General features: G+C 27.1%; 1 long non-coding RNA gene across 1 annotated transcript in view; it reads left to right on the top strand.

The window, feature by feature from the left end:
• Positions 1-16,698, top strand: part of LOC101240919 (glutathionyl-hydroquinone reductase YqjG) — a 37,134-nt gene that overhangs the window by 18,804 nt on the left and 1,632 nt on the right. Inside the window, exons 5-6 of the long non-coding RNA XR_010640064.1 lie at positions 5,161-5,277; positions 10,868-10,961. This is a non-coding gene — a long non-coding RNA (glutathionyl-hydroquinone reductase YqjG). The remainder of the gene's footprint in view (positions 1-5,160; positions 5,278-10,867; positions 10,962-16,698) is intronic.

Here is a 16,698-nt window from a genome sequence, read left to right as displayed (position 1 = left end):
TTCTCCTTCAAAAGAAGAGGTTGATCTACTTCTAATGACGGTTGACCAGGTTTCTTTCTGATTTTTAGTTTTTCTTTGACTTCTGGATGGTCCAAGCAGATTTCCTCCATTCTAGCTTTTTTCAGTTCTCTAGTTTTCTTCTGCTGAGCTTGATCATACTTTTTTTTGGCCAGTTCTTTACATAGGTGAGCTAATTTCTTCTTTTTCTTTTTCAAATCATCCTCTTCAGCTTCAGCAATGAATCCACTTCTCTTTCTAGTCTTCAGTCCAGCAACTTCACAATTTAAAGCCGCATTCTCAGAATTGAGTCGATCTTGAGCCACTGGTCTTGCATTTTTTTGATTTTTCGTGGTCAACAAACTCAAAGTTAATGCACTTTGTTGATCATCAATAACAGATCGCTCATTGATGGGCTCAACAAACTGTGATGAATTTTTGTCAAATTCAAGTGGAGTATACGTGGGGGCAGACTGTTTTGGAGTATTGGCCCAAAATGATAATTGCTTGCTCTTGAACTTCATTGCTTTTTCATTAAATAAATTGATTAAATACATTACTCTTGATTCAAGATCCTTATGCACCAGTTTCTCTTCTTTTAATGAATTCCATATACTATGGACTTCTTTCTGGATATTAGCCTTTTTTTATCGGGATGAGCATTTCCATACGAGACCATCAATAAGTTAAGTAATGCTGTTTTATCCATATTTTAATATTGATTTATTAGTATTGTTTACATCACAATCAGAATAATGATTTTACTCATCGTTAGCGCAAGCTTTTTAAAAGAGTTTCTTCAAACCGCTAGGGAGAAATTAGCGTTTCGAATTTTCAATAGACTATGTGTTTGCATTGCATCATGTTTTACAATCAACTAGAGAGCAATTAGAGTTTCCTATTTGAAATAACAACAATTTAATTTCAAAAAATGACAAATTTATGAGTTTACTTTTATGAGTTTACTTTGAACCACATTTTATAATCCGCTAGGGAGCGAATAACGATTGTGAATTTTATATACAAAGAGTTAATATTTCTAACATAATTTGATTCGTAGTCAAATGGTAATATATTAATAAAACGATAGTAATTTTTATTTTATGTTAGTAGTTGTTATTTATTTAATGTCTCTGGGAAACTTATTATATTAATTTATAATATTACATTATAAATAATTTAATAAAATATAATATCAAGTTCCCCGCATTTAATAATAATTTCCCCTCAAACAAAACATCATTTCTCTACCATTTAGTAGATGTAAATACCGTTAAAATCTGCTCATTAAAACTAAAAAAATAATTTAAATTGACATCATTTTCGCCTCAACACCCCCTTACGCATTGTCAATTAGTGTCAAACTTTCCAGCACAACCTCCGCCCCCCCCCCTCATCCCCTATATTTACTGACATCATTTATGGATGACGCCATAAATGATGTCAGTAAATATAGGATTATGAATGTTAAAGGTGATTTAAATACCTCTAAATTTTAATTATCAGCTTATTAGGCAAGTTCTTAGAGTATTTTTGATTCAAAATGGTGCATACATTTAATCAGATTTTTATCAAATTTTATCATTTTTATCTTTGAAAAAAGGTTTAAAACTGGCTTTAACATAAAAAATGTCTTATCAGACAAAAAAATAACTAGATAGATGTCGATAAGTATTGTGCTGTTAAGAATCTCAAACTTATACAGTAATAAACACTTTTAAAATAAAAATTGGTATCAATAAAATGTCTGTCTATGTTTCTGGATTATTTTTCTGGATTCATGTTGCTATCAACCCATTTAGATGATCATTAAAGATGTAATAATTTTATATTTTCCATTGAAACTAGAAACTGATTATGCAATGTAACATTTATGCTATGTTTGTTAACATTTCATGTTTTGAAGCATTACGCATTAAATTTTTATTATAAAAGCATGACATTTTTGAAAAATGAATAAGACCTACATTACCCCCAAAAAATTGAGTAACGTGGGTCTATTGAACACAACTCAAATTAGTGCTCCTTTGACATCTATATATAACTTTGACTATCTATATATAACACTATATATAACTTTGACAGTTATATATTAATGTAATATAATTCAAATGATATCTAATCATGATTAGACATCATTTGTATTATATTACTTATATTTTTTTGTTCAGTATCAAAAATAGCTCAGTATAGCTAAAAATAGGCTTAGATTACCCCATTCTACTCTATATGAATGAAGTTTTGTTTGTAATATTTGCACAGCTGGTGTAAAAACAAATATCTTTTTTTGTGGTTTGAAACTAATTAGCATGTGTCCATCATGTATAAAGATATGTTATATGTTAGCCCTGCAGTCCTCCAAAAAATTATTTAAAAAACTTTTTTAGCTGTTTTCAAACTGCTTGTTGAAGAGTTATCATCATCATGTTCAATAATTGAGAAATATGCTTTATGGATTAAACTCTTTATGGATTAAACCAATGTTTAAGCGTAAGGACAGACAGACAGATGGACGTAAGCAGTTCTCTTAAAAATCTCTGCAATGAATTGTGCCCTTTGTTTAACTTCTAGAATTTAAACAGGCATAAAAACCTTGGATTCTTGTTGTTGTCTTCAAGTCAATCTTTCTTCAACCTTAATGTTATTTCCTTGCAAAGCTTATTAGGAATCATTTTTTCGAAATTTCACCAAAGCGACTCTCCTAAGAACAAAAATTTTTTATTATTGCAAAAAACTAATGCAAAAAGGTGTCATACAAGTTTACTTTATCCAACAAGTTCGGTTCTAGAGATAGAGAGAGTGAAAAATAAGTAATGACGAGTAAATTATTTAAAAATAAGTAACGGCAAGTAACTTATTTAAAAATAAGTAACAGCATGTAACTTATTTAAAAATAAGTAATGGCAAGTAACTTATTTAAAAATAAGCAACAGCAAGTAATTTATTTCAAAATAAGTAACAGCAAGTAATTTATTTCAAAATAAGTAACAGCAAGTAACTTATTTCAAAATAAGTAACGGCAAGTCTAATACTCCATATAAATCTTTAGTTTTACTAACTCTCCTGAGGAGGATGAAATTTTAAAGTGATAGAAGTCTATTTTGGGACTCTGTATCATTCAATGGTGCTTGTTTGCACAGAACTCATGGCAGCCATAAAACTTGAGTTAATGGCAAGGAAAAGTCTCAGCCTTTTTTTATACGGTAGTATAAGAAATTTGTGTAAGTATGTTAATATGTTACTTATTAAAATTGGTAACAATACGTCATTTAGATTTAATGTAAAAATCTCTGTAAATGCGAAAGGTTAAGTTAGTTTGCAGGTCGCATATAGAATGATCATGTATAATATAATATGTATAATATTAAATAACTTTTAAAAATGTTCCAACATATATAAGCCTTTCCTTGTTAAACTATTTTGTTCTGCATTTTTAGAAACGCTAAACCACTGAACTACTTAAGTGTGAAAAATTAAAAAGTAAATAGATTTATAATCTTTTTATACTGATATCATAGCTCTACACTTTTCAAGTGGGTACTCTAAATAATCGCAACTATATAGCATAGAAATTTATAAAAGAAATATTTGAAAACCACAATATTTTCTAAAAAAAAACATGCATGTATAAATGTTACATTTAAATAAATTACAATTAAATAGTTTTATTATTAATAGATATGTAATATGCAAATGTAAAAAGCGATATGTAATATTCAAATGTGAAAAATCATCTGCAAATGTAAATGTACTAAAAAAGTTCTAGTGACAGTGGATAAGTTGAGTTTGCTGATCATATATTTAAGGATTGTGTATGTATAATATAAGAAAACTTTAAAAACTTTTTTAACATTTAATTTTTTTCTAACAATTAGTCTTTTTACTTAAATTTTAAAAAATTAAAAACAAAAATTAAAAACTGTTTTGTTTTGAATTTTTGTTCTTTCTTTTATTTTTAAATAATCTACGAGATTAGAAAACACAAAAAAATTATTTTTGCATCCAAGCTGAAGATTATGTTAATATTAATGCCTAAGTTAAGGAATTAAAAAAAATTCTTCTATAAAAATTTATAACAATATATTTATAACCTTTTCCCACCTCCATCCACCTTCTCCTCCTCCTCCTCCTCCTACTCCTCCTCCTTTATATTTCTGCTTGCTTCAATTTATGTCATAATTTAATAATCTGCCAAAACCGATAGAACTAACTTATTTGGCATAATTAGCTCCTCGTGATCTGTTTTCAGGGCCGTCGTATGCTTTTTAATAAATATAGTCTTAATGAAAGAGTTGAAATTTTATTATAGCCTTAACTTTTGAAAAATACCAGAAGAAATGTCATGCAATTAAGAGTAACATAACGCAGTAAAGAGATAATTTTCTCTGTTAAAGAAAGAAGATCTTAATATTGACTTTTTTTTTCGAAATAAATAAACAGGATGAAGGTTCTAAAAATGGTATGTGGAAAAAGTATGGATACTTGGGGCTTTATAGACCTCTTATTTTTTTGTTCTAGAAGTATTTTTTAAATAAATTATTTTTCTACCATTTACTAAAAACTATTGAAGCAAATAAGTATAGAAATGATCAGTGTTGAAGATCCCTATTTTATGGGTCCGGACAGCTAGTTTATAATCAGCGAATACTAATGATGAATATTTTTGCTCTGTTTATTATTTAACTATTTAATTTATTTTGTTTGCAATAAAGAAAAAATTCATTTTTTGAGACGATTTAGTAATCTCAAAAAGCCAGTCATCTTATTCAGATTTTCATAATGACTATATGACATAATAAACCATATAATAAAAACTTAAATCATAACTCCCAATAAAGAAGCAAATAAAAATTTCATCATAAGCATTTAATACTGAGTTAATAAAATAAGTGACCAAATCACAAATCATAGCACACACATTTATAATGTCAGCTTCAAAGTTAAACTCTGTCATTATTTATCTATAAAAAAAATCTTATATTTATAGAATTCAACATATTCTGTGATATTCAATCATAACCCATGTTGGGTGATATGATACATGTATTAAAAAGTTTTAAACAGTTTGCAAGCACAACAACAATGAAATTAATATAATAGTAAAATTGTGCAACTTGTAATTGCCTTTTTGTTAGGTTTGACATATTTTTTCTTTTTTTTAAGTGCTCAAAAAAACTGATTAGTTGTTACAAAAACTTGTGGGGATACACGAGAGATATTTACCAAACCGGAAATGTTAAAAATATGATCAACTTTAGTCATATTAAATCATTATATTGGGTGAGTTGATGTTTTATTTTTTAATTATTTTCGTCAAAATAAATAAATTTTTTGCTTTATTCTCAGTTAAAAAATTATTATAAAGAGCTATTTTAATTAAATATAATTTATTATAGTTATACAATTATACAAATTGTATTGCAAAAATTATATTAGTAAGATACAATTTATTAGTAGCACATATTTTTTTTTTGAATTTAATAGCATTTGTTTTTATAATATTATTGTTGCCCTAGTATGTGTTTTATTTTAATACCTGAAATAGCACTAAAATAATTTAATCAATATATTTTATTTATTTTTATATTTATTGTAATTTCCAAAGAGATTTCAATAAATACATAAAATATATTTAAAAAAGACAAAGAAAACTAACAAAGCTATAATGGTTATAAAAGTAATTAGCCTTATATTTTTTTAAAAACTCATTAAAATTTATTTTAAATCAATGCTAGTTAGGATGTTAAATCCATTCAAAAATTTAATTTATTAAATTATATTAGGTTGATATACTTTTAGAGAAAACATTTTTTATCAGTATATAGGACCAAGCATGTAATCAAAGGGTCATGTTGGGTGACCTTTTTTTTTTTTTTTTTTACAAAATAAATGAAATCTATTTTTCATGTCAGTCAACCTATGAAATACATACCTATGTCTGCTGGTGTAATAATAAAATGCATAGTAAGTACTATGTATTAGTACAGGCCTTGTTAAGAAGCATTACGCAGCTCGCATTTTGCCTGCGAAAAGGCGATTTGCCTACGCATTCAGCAGTTTTGCGCTACGCAAAAACTTATATCTTTTAGAACATTTAAATTATCTTTTGATTGTCGTTAACGTGACGTTTATTCAGAAGAAATAAAGTCGTAAGTAAAAGCATTTAACCGCAATTGTAAACTAATAGATTTTTTGTTAAAGAAACAGTTTGTTTCATATTTTTTTTTGTTGTTGTTAAAAATTAGTTAAAAAAAAAAAAAGTGTTTTAAGTTTTATCTTAAGGACTTAAATACATAAGTTCCTTTTAAATATAAAAATTATTTTTAGTCATAATAGTTTAAAAGATGCACGAATTATTTTGATGTAAATATTTTATATATAAGATATTTTGTTTATTGTTAATTCAATAACTTAAAGTTTTAATGGCGTTCGTTAAGAAAATAAATTACGATCACGAATATGTTATCAGTAACTGATAAATATTTAAAAAAACTCTTTATTGTTTAAAAACATTATTAAAAAGAGATCACAAATTAAATAAGAAAAAATTTATTAACAGTTAATAAAATAACCAAAAACCAACTGTAAAATCATAAGAAAATAAACAAACATGTTTCATGAAAAAAATATTTTTTTCAAAATAAAATTTAGTTCATATTTGAAAAAAATAATAAAAATGATTTTTTAAATAAGAACTTAGATTTTATTTGTAACTTTTGTTATAGTGAGAAAAAAAAAACTGTTTGTATGATCTTTAACGCGTTAATAAAATAACTTTAATTACAATGCGTACTTAAAAAGACGCTAGTGACGCAATATAACTTCTAACGATGCAATATATATTTGCTGAGTTGAGTTACTTAGAAATGCGTTACGCGTTTTCGCTACGCAGCAAAATCTCGTAACAAGGCCTGTAGTACTAATGCATGTATACATATGTATTATTTTATTTTATATGCTTATCAATACAAGAAGTTTATTTATATACAGTAGTGTCTCGTGTTATTAGACTCAAGCTCAATTTTAAATGTTTTGTGTAAATGTGCAATGAGCAATCACAACTTGATTGTACAAAACTCTCACAGCTCCTTATTACACTTTATTGTCATCAATGAGATTATTCAAGGCAAAGTACGCTAATATACTAGTAAATATATTAGTGCACTAATAAATTTACTAAAAGATTGAAAAAAAAAAGCTGAGGTTGAGAGACAATTGAAAAAAACTTTTTAATGCTTCAGTAATCAGTCTTTTAATGCTTCTTTCTAAAAAAAAACTAATCATCCCATGTTTTAAAACAAAGTAACAACAGACCTGCTATTCATATAGATCGTAGTATATTTTGAAAGTAACATGAAAAGATTACATGAAAAAGTTTAGTAGTGTTATAACTTTATAGTGCATTTTTTTAATATACAGGTTTAAAAGTAGGAAATAGTTCTAAAATAAATGAGTTACCTGATTTATTTTAATAATGTATTTATCAACAAACTAGGCAGATGGTGTAACTGTAACTCTTCTTTTGGAATGTTTAGAAAATTTAAATCAATCAATTCAGTAAATTAATGAAAAATATCTGTGATTATGTCTATGAAAAAAAAGAATCAGTTAATTTAGCGTGTGAGGGTGCTTACGAATAAATAATGATTCATTAGTGCAACCTAAAAGTTATGATTTTAATAACAATTTCTGATAAAAGCTAAAAAGCTTTTATCAGAAATTGATCTCATATAGCAGTGCTTATCAAATTTTTTGGCCATGGTTGATTTAATAATCAAGATTCTATTTGATGGAATGACTTGTTACAATAGATTGATTTTTTTACAATAGATTGATTTTTTTATTTTTATTGTCATAGTGATACAAAAGTAGAATTGAATTTGTCATAGCGATTGTTCAACAAAAGTAGAATTGAAGTTGTCATTGTGATTGTTCTACAGAAAGATATTCTTGAAGTAAAGTTAGTCAAAGTTGCATAGACCTTTGCAAACATAATAGTTGCAATAATTGTAATGATAACCAAAATCTAAAAGAGAATGATGGCAAACACTCAAATTGAGTCTGATATGATAATAATTCTGATAGCATTAGTGATTTTATATTCTGATAACAATAGTGATTTTAATGTGATTTTTTTTTTGGTTTGTGATCATTGTTTTTTTGTTTATGTTCTTAATTTATCAGCAGTAATAGAAATAAAAAATTCTGATAATTATATTTCTGTTGTTACCTTCATTACCTCATTTGAAGCATAAAAATTTAAAAGATAAGTATCTTAAAAAATTTAGGTAGAAATGCAAAGGTTTAGTTTTTTTTTTTTTATTACTGTACCAAATAATAGAGAGGCAACCTCAGTCAAGGAGGTTACTCTTTTTTTTTTTAATTGTTGCTACAATCCTTCCAACCCTTAAACTCTGAAATATGAGCCTGACAAACACAACTCATTGCTTTCTCATCTTTCATCTCATCAAGGCTCAATAGACGTCTTCACAGTTCTGATAATTTCATGCATGAGCATATTTAATAGAACGTCATGTTCTTTATGCGCAGAATCGCATGAAAACAAGTAAATACACATAAATTAAGATAGTAACCTTGAAAGAAGCAGTTGTTTACATAAGATTTTTTTTATTTTTTCATTAAAAAGACATTGATTTAGCTTATATAAGTTTTTTTTATCCATTTTAAATCAACAATCTCTGTTTAAGAAATAATTGTTTTTAATAGAACTGTTGCAGTTGAAACCGTAGGTGCTTTTGACCTTCGCTGTCTAGTTAATGTGCCACTAAAAATCTGGAACCGTTAATGGATTTAATCAGTTCATTTAGCTCTTAAATGTTTTTTAGAATTTAGTTACTAAATGTTTATAATAAACAGCTTTCAAAGCTTCAATTCAAAGCTTTTACAACAACAGAAAAAGCCAGTCTAACATAACAATTGAGGTTTTAACAATACTGAAAATTTGTTTACTTTTTTAAGAAACAGTCAACTATTATGTTTTTTAAGAAACAGTTAACTATATGTTTTCGAGGTCATCATGATGACCTCGAAAAGCAAAATCATTCCGACCGAGAAAAAGAAAATTATCAATTAATAACATCAATGTTGTTTAGAGATTTCATCAATAGGAGTGCTGGCTCCAGTTCTGTGCAGAAATCTTGTATGAGCTTTTTGCCATTTATCCTAGAAAGCATATCCTAGAAAGATCATAAAATTTATCCTATTTTAGTTTATTCTGAAGGTGATTAATAAATGGTTTTTTATTCACTTATTTTAAAATTTCCAAAAAATTCTTTAACTTATTGTTTAATTTAAACTGTTTGAATTTTAAACTTTAAGCACTAGCCTGTTAGTATTTTGCATAATAAAATGCAACCCTTATCTAACATTAGAAACCTTATGTCAACTAATTATAATGGTATTGAATTTTAAATTTTTACAAAAAATAGTCTTAATGATAAAATTTTAATTAAATTTATTAAATTAAATAGGCATGATTCTTTTTCTATAAATAAAAATAAAACAAATTCATTTTTCCCTTTTTTGTAACATTTGAAATCTGAACAACAAATTTCTGAAAAGATTTTAAATTTGTTTTGAAGTTTCAAATAATTTCCACTTTAATTAGGATTTAATTATTTTGAATCAAGAAAAATACAAATTTGCGACATTTAACTATAATAATCAGCTACGCAACAGATTAGATGATTTTTATTTGATACCAAATTTTTTTTGGAAATTACAAAATTTAAAATGATCAATAAACTAATGTAAATAATAAGCAAGAATTTGAGAAAATGAAAAAGAAAACTTTTTATTTTTAACAACATGGTAACAAATTAGTTTGCTTAGCATGATGCTAAATATTTAAACATTTATTTTGTATGTTTCAATAGTTAAAACCAGCTTTGTTGCTGATCCATTTAACCCTATCTGATAAAATCTTGGAATATTTGAAGATAAATTATAAATCAGAATAAAAATCTTGGAAAAGGTTTTCACAAACTAATAAAATCAAGCACATTTTTTGAGGTTATACCTTAAAAAATGTGCTTGATTTTTCCCCTACCTTAAAAGTTATAAATAGCTTCTTCTGTATATGGGCTTTTTTAGTAAATTTCTTCAGAAGCTTTTTGGAGCCAGCTCGCTACTGTATCCATCTACTAAACTTTTATCGAACTGCTAAACACTTATCCATCTACTAAACAGGTTGATTATTACTTAATAGGCAAATTAGACTTTTTAAATTTTCCTAACAAATTTTAAAAATGCTTTAGAATTTTAGGCAACAACATAAAATTAAATTCATGTTGCAATGACCCATCTTCTGTAAGAATTCAGTGATATTTAAGTTGATAAAGTTGAATAAATCAATTTTATAAATTTGTAACTTTTTTTATTACCTCATAGATTTCATGGTTTTTCTGATATTTTCATCAAGTTATTTTTTGTATGCTTATAAAAGTCATTGATTTCATACTTTTTATTATTCATTAATTTTTAAATTTTATTATTTTATAATTATATATCGATTTTCAAACGAAAAAATTAATAATTTAAAAATTCCTTCTCCATTGGCAATTTTTTTGTAAAGCTTATATAAACTCATTTTAAAACAATAATTAAGGTTGTTATTGATTATGATGTGTTTTTCTGTGATGCATCAAGATTATGGGCATGTTATGTTGAAATTCTATTTTACTACAATATGTGTGCTTAACATATAATAAATTTTACTTCAAAGCTTAATTGTTTATCTTTTTAATGATCAAAAATTGATTGATTGCATTTTTTTATTTTTTTTTTAATTTTTTTTTCACTTTGAGATTTGTAAATAATATATAAATTTCTTTGTGTTGACTTTTGTTAGTTAAACAAAACAAGAAACCCTAGTTTAATTCTTCCAATTGATCCTTGTGCTGATTTCTCAGAACCAAATAATAGAGAACATGTGGGTAATTAAGGTAAGTTTGTTTAATTTTTAATAATAATTTTATTTTATTTAATTTAAGTATAATGTATATTTAAAATTTCTAGGAAAAAAAATTTTTTTAAAGTGATTATTGTTGCTGTTAAAAATGAAAGATGTTAAAATTTGATATAAATTGAATTATATATTCAATATATTGATATATACAACTATAAATGCGTGTTAAGATAAGTATTGTGTCATTATACTGAAATAGCCTTTTGCCGGGGACTTCAGTATATACATTGACTATCTTATAGCCTGCTGCCTCAAAGAAGTGCTGCTACATTAACTGTCATAATTAAATATTTTTCATAAAGACAAAGGTTACACTTTTTCATGGATAGATTGTAAAATTGGCATCTTTAAATTATATTCCACTTGATTATAAGCATGTAATGTAAGCACCCTTTAATTTAACAGTGTCTTGTAAATAACATAGTGTATCAAGCCACTCTATACCCAGGCACTCCAGGCGGGAATTAAAAAGTGAATTCTGGAGTTAATGAAACCACATACAAACTTAGATACGCTAACGATACAAAATCTTTTAATATTAAAAAGTATAAAAACGATACTGAATTGTCAAACAAAGTATGGAACTTAAAAAAAAGTAAACCTGATAGTTAAATAGAAAATTGTAAAACATTGTAAATCTTATAATCCCACAATAAAGCGATGCAACCTATGTCTATATGAAAAGTATGTCGTATCATACACCAATGATAACTTATTAAATAATAGGAATGAGTTAGTATTAAATGTAGACATAAAAGCAAATTTCATCTTTCAAAATTATTAGTGTATAATTTGGCAGCCGTTTTTAGATTTTTCTTTTTTTCTTATCTTTTTGTTGTTTGTTGTTTTGTTCTGACGACAGAGCACACTCCACTGTAACTTTATACTTTAAAGGCTTTTTTGTTTCATAATTTGTATTACATGTCTGATCATTGCCTTTAGGCATGAAACTATTAGTACCATGAAAAGTTGTATTTTTGTTTATAAATTTATTAATATACATAATGCTTTATTAAATAATATAAGTAAATCATATATATTTATATATTTATTATTGAGCACTCTTATACATACAAGTTTTGTATTTTATTTGCAAATAAAAAATATCATATAATCTATATGATATTTTGTATATATATATATATATATATATATATACAGGCCTTGTTATGAGATTATGTTTATTAAAATTCTAAAATTTTAAAATTATCTGGTTAAGTTACCTCTGATAACTCGAACTTAGTCCATTTTTATAGAACTCAAAACTTTTTTAATGAGAGTTAAAGTTGTTTAGAATCTCCACAATCAAGTATTTTAATTCAACTCCAATAGGAAACAAAGTTATTTTGTCAACTTCTAGTAAATGGCGGTATTTCATTGTTTTTATTTAATATCAAAGCCGCAGTAACATTTTTCTCAGTAGATAAGCAAATGAATTAGCTTAAAAACCCAAAGCTTTTTCGTTTGATTTCCCGGACTTCACATGAAAAAAATTCAAACAAAAAATCATCCACTCTTTCCTTTTTATGCACTAGTAAACGACCGGGGTTGATATTTTGCCCGGGCTGGGTTTGATAAAGTATAGCTGGGGCCGAGTTTGTGACCGGAGCTGCATAAACATTTATACATCCTAAAGTATAATTTTTTTATTCAAAATTCATGTTATATTTTGTATATATATGCATTAGGGATTATCTTTTCCCATCTATTTCCGGAATTCCGGATATTTTTCTCAACTTTTAGTTTTTCCGGATATCCAAAACGTTTTCCATACATACAAGTTTAGGTGTACATTTTTGTAATATATATGTTTTTTCATGCTTTTTCATTTATCACTCATACAAAAATTTAAAAAAGTTTTGAAAAAAATTGGAAGCAACTTAGCTAAAAGCAAAATTAAAAGGAAAATACGGGAAAATATATTCTGGATTTTTTCCAGATATTTTACCAAAACAATTTTCCAGATTTTTAAAATATGATCCGGATGATCTATGATGCATAGATAAACATCATTATGATCAACATGATCATCATTATCGTCATTACCATCATCATCATCATCTTCTTCTCTTTCGGTAAATACTACACCATGTAAATACTAAAGTTTATATAAATATGATAGGATATTGTATGCCAGTATTTAAATAAATGGCAAACATAAATGTTCATATGCATAATATGTATGCATAAAGCGCATCTCAGAAGCTTTTCTGAGATTCCTTCTGGACTAAAAGTTTGGAAGCTTTTATTCCTACTCTTCAAGTCAAACCTTATTCTACTCCATATTTTTTTCACCATCGTGAGCAGTTGCTTTATTAATCATTTATTTCATCTTTTTTACAAGAACTTCTCTCTTAAGAACAAATGTCCTTTTATTATTCCAAGGAGCCAAAGTAAAAAGGTCTCATCTGATGTTAGCCTCTGTTATTCTCAGTTTACTAAATCTTGTATCTCATATCAGTTGTTAGGTTCTAGAGATTTTTGGTTTGTCTTCAACAATGTCATTAACTAAAGTAAGTCTAACATTTAATCCTATTAATTATATAATATTTAATAATATTTAATTTTGAAAAAGTGCTAAATAAGTGGTTCCAATTTTTCAAAACTCTAGAAAACACTTTTACCTCTCTAACTATCCTACAACTAGTCTTTTCTCTGTTATTAGTTTCTTTATAAAAAGGTTTTGAGATTATTAAATTATTTCTTACTAACTGCAGTAATGAAGTTATTCTTGAAGGCCTACACTCTCTTTCTTATTTCAAGTAACTTTATGGGTACCACAAGGTATCTTGTGGTATCCTTAAATCTTTGCTCCTCTATTGTTTCTTATCTACAATATCAATATTCATGAGAATTTAACATCTAAAGTGATTTAAGTTCTGGACTTAAAATAGACAACTTTCGCTAGACAACCAAATTCTTTTATTTACTGCAAAAAAATATTGCAATAATGTTGGTATTTCTATATTGATGAATAATAACCCTCTTACTCTCAGTCTTAAAGCACATTGTAAATGTAATGGGGTCTTAGTGAAGCAAAAGTTACCGAGTTCGATCCCCACCACGTCCCTGGTAGTACCGCGCTCAAATTGTGTCTCTGCGCAGCGACCTTGGTTGTAAAGGTTCGTCTTTCGGAGTTATATAGGTGAGAGAGTGTTATAACCACAATTAAATAGCCTCCTCATCTGTAGTGGCATTTTCACCCTTGGGGAGGTGAATTAACTTAAAAAAAACAAAATGATAATAAGTTAGACATGCTTAATCTGCCAAGCCTGAGCCATTCTCCTTTTGTTTTAAGGTTGCATTTCTTTCTTTTTTTTATACAAATAATATCATGGCAATGCTCTATTACAATAAACCAAAACTCATTCTTGCTTGTTTCTTATTCAATAAGTTGCATCCTTGTACTGTATCTGTCCCTTCATGCTATAAAAACTTTTATTAATCCAGTTCTTTTTCTTGCACATCAAAAAAACCTTGTAACTATTAGCCATCTTCATGTTTTTGTTTTATATACAACCTACAACCTTTCAAGTCTTCATTTAACCATTTCCTAGTATTTTTACTTATTCTCTATTTTAAAGTAACTCATAACTTAATAGTGGTTGCTTGCTATCTCGTTGGAAGTAAATTAGAGCTTGAAAATATATAAATATATGCCAGTATCTAATAAATAGTAAATGTAAGTATAAAATTATAATATATAAAGTATTATAATTTTTTTTTAGCTTCAGCTATCAAACCCTGCTAAATCTTATAGTTTAGCCAGGGCCTGAAAAAAATCTTATTTTTAGCCAGGGCTGGGGGCACGGTCACTTACTAGCACGCATTGGTACGCTTTTGAATGACCCCCTCCCCATACCTGCTTACATAATTTATGGATGGCCCCATGGAAACCAATTTTAAACTCTGAATATTGCTCTGGAAGACTTGATGCTGAGCGGGCATAATCGCACTCATTGATAACGTGTTTTAGTATTATGAGCGCAAAATATTGTGCTGGATGATGTTATTCATCACATCACTGCATTGTTTTCCATAATGTCATTTTTTGTTCCTCTTCTGTCCTATTTGCGGATGAGCTGAGGGAAGTGTTTCCATGCAAAAAAAATTTTCCAATTTTTATTATTTTTTGGCCTAGTAGAAAGAATTATAAATATAATGATCAGCATAATTTATTACAATATTTAAGTAATGAAGACCAAAGAAAATCAAAAAAAAAAAGCTTTTTTAAAGCATTTTTGTATTATATTTGTATTCTGTTTGATAAAATGGCTAATATGTTGAAAATTTGAAAACCATGTATGCTCATGAAATAACTACATTTTAAATAATAAATAAAAAGTTGAGATTTTTAACAAAAACAGTATTACAAACATAAAAAATGTTTACCTGAACTAGTTTTATAGCCCTTTTATAAGTAGTGAAAATTATTTTGACAAAATCATATGTAGCAAATATGAAATAAAAGCTATAAACTTGACAGACTTACTGCTTCCATCAGGGTTGGTGGGCAAAAAGTGAGTTTCTTGGGACTCTTCATCTTAATTCTTGTACTGGAGAAACACAGAAAGATACGATTTTATTTCTGATATATTGTAAAGGTGCATTTTTGACATGTAAATGGCGGTAACAAAAAAGGTTCATGTGTTAAGCTAACCACATATCTAGATAAATCTCAATATTGTATATTGTTCACTGTTGGAGCATTTATCAGAGCAGTAAAGCTAGTGGTCCGAATAATTCTTTGTTTAAGAAACCTGAAAAAAATGGAACTAATTATTCAAAATCTTTTGTGTTAAAAATAAAAACTAAAGATGTTTTTGATAGCTGGCTGTATTTCCAGCCTGACTGATTTTAAGAAAATTGAAATATGAGATAAGACTTTTTTTACAGCTGTGTTTTAAACTTATAATACTTTATATATTATATGGCTATATATGTTTATAAAGGCTGGAATTCCTATAACTGTTTCCTATCTGGCGCTATTTTTAAGTTTTTAAAATTTTGAAATTTTAGTTTAACTCTTTATTACTTTTTCATTTGAATAAAATATTTTTTAGGTTATATCATAATCTTAAAATTTTTAGAATATCACGGCTCTTAAGCAGAAGAAATTCAAAAATTAAACCTGATTAATAATGCCTGTTATTAAATCCCTAAAAAGACACACATGGTACTTAGACCTGGCTGGCTGACAAAAATGGACAAAAACAGATTAGCATTGCAAAGAAGCTGTACTAAACTCTAATGCTTACAAATTATACTGTTGAAAGAAAACAAGTTTAGTTTACTGGACTTCTTTATGTTTAATCATATTCCACCAAGTCTGACTCCACTTATTGACAAGTGTTGGTTAATTTTTTTTTTGTTAAACCATACAAATCCAGAAAAAAAGACTCCAGCTGAGACAATGGACCTAAATGACTATTACCTAAAATTTACACAACATGTAATTAATTTTGAAATAGTATATGAGAGGAGCAGTGAGATGATTATAATGATTGCAGTGAGAGGGCTATTAAACTAGTTCAATTATATACTATTAAGCAAGCAAAGGTGGTAACATCTACATTTTAACAAGAGGAATTATGAAGAAAAAATTAACACCATACTAGCAGATGATACTACATATAAACTCCTACAATACAACCCCCCCCCCCCCCATAGAAATGGCACTGAAAATGGCATTTTCACTATAATGGCAATTGACT

This window comes from Hydra vulgaris, chromosome 08 (assembly GCF_038396675.1).
Source record: "Hydra vulgaris chromosome 08, alternate assembly HydraT2T_AEP".
Classification (NCBI taxonomy): domain Eukaryota; kingdom Metazoa; phylum Cnidaria; class Hydrozoa; order Anthoathecata; family Hydridae; genus Hydra; species Hydra vulgaris.
Note: the sequence above shows the minus strand (reverse complement) of the source record. Positions and strands in the feature narration are given on the sequence as shown.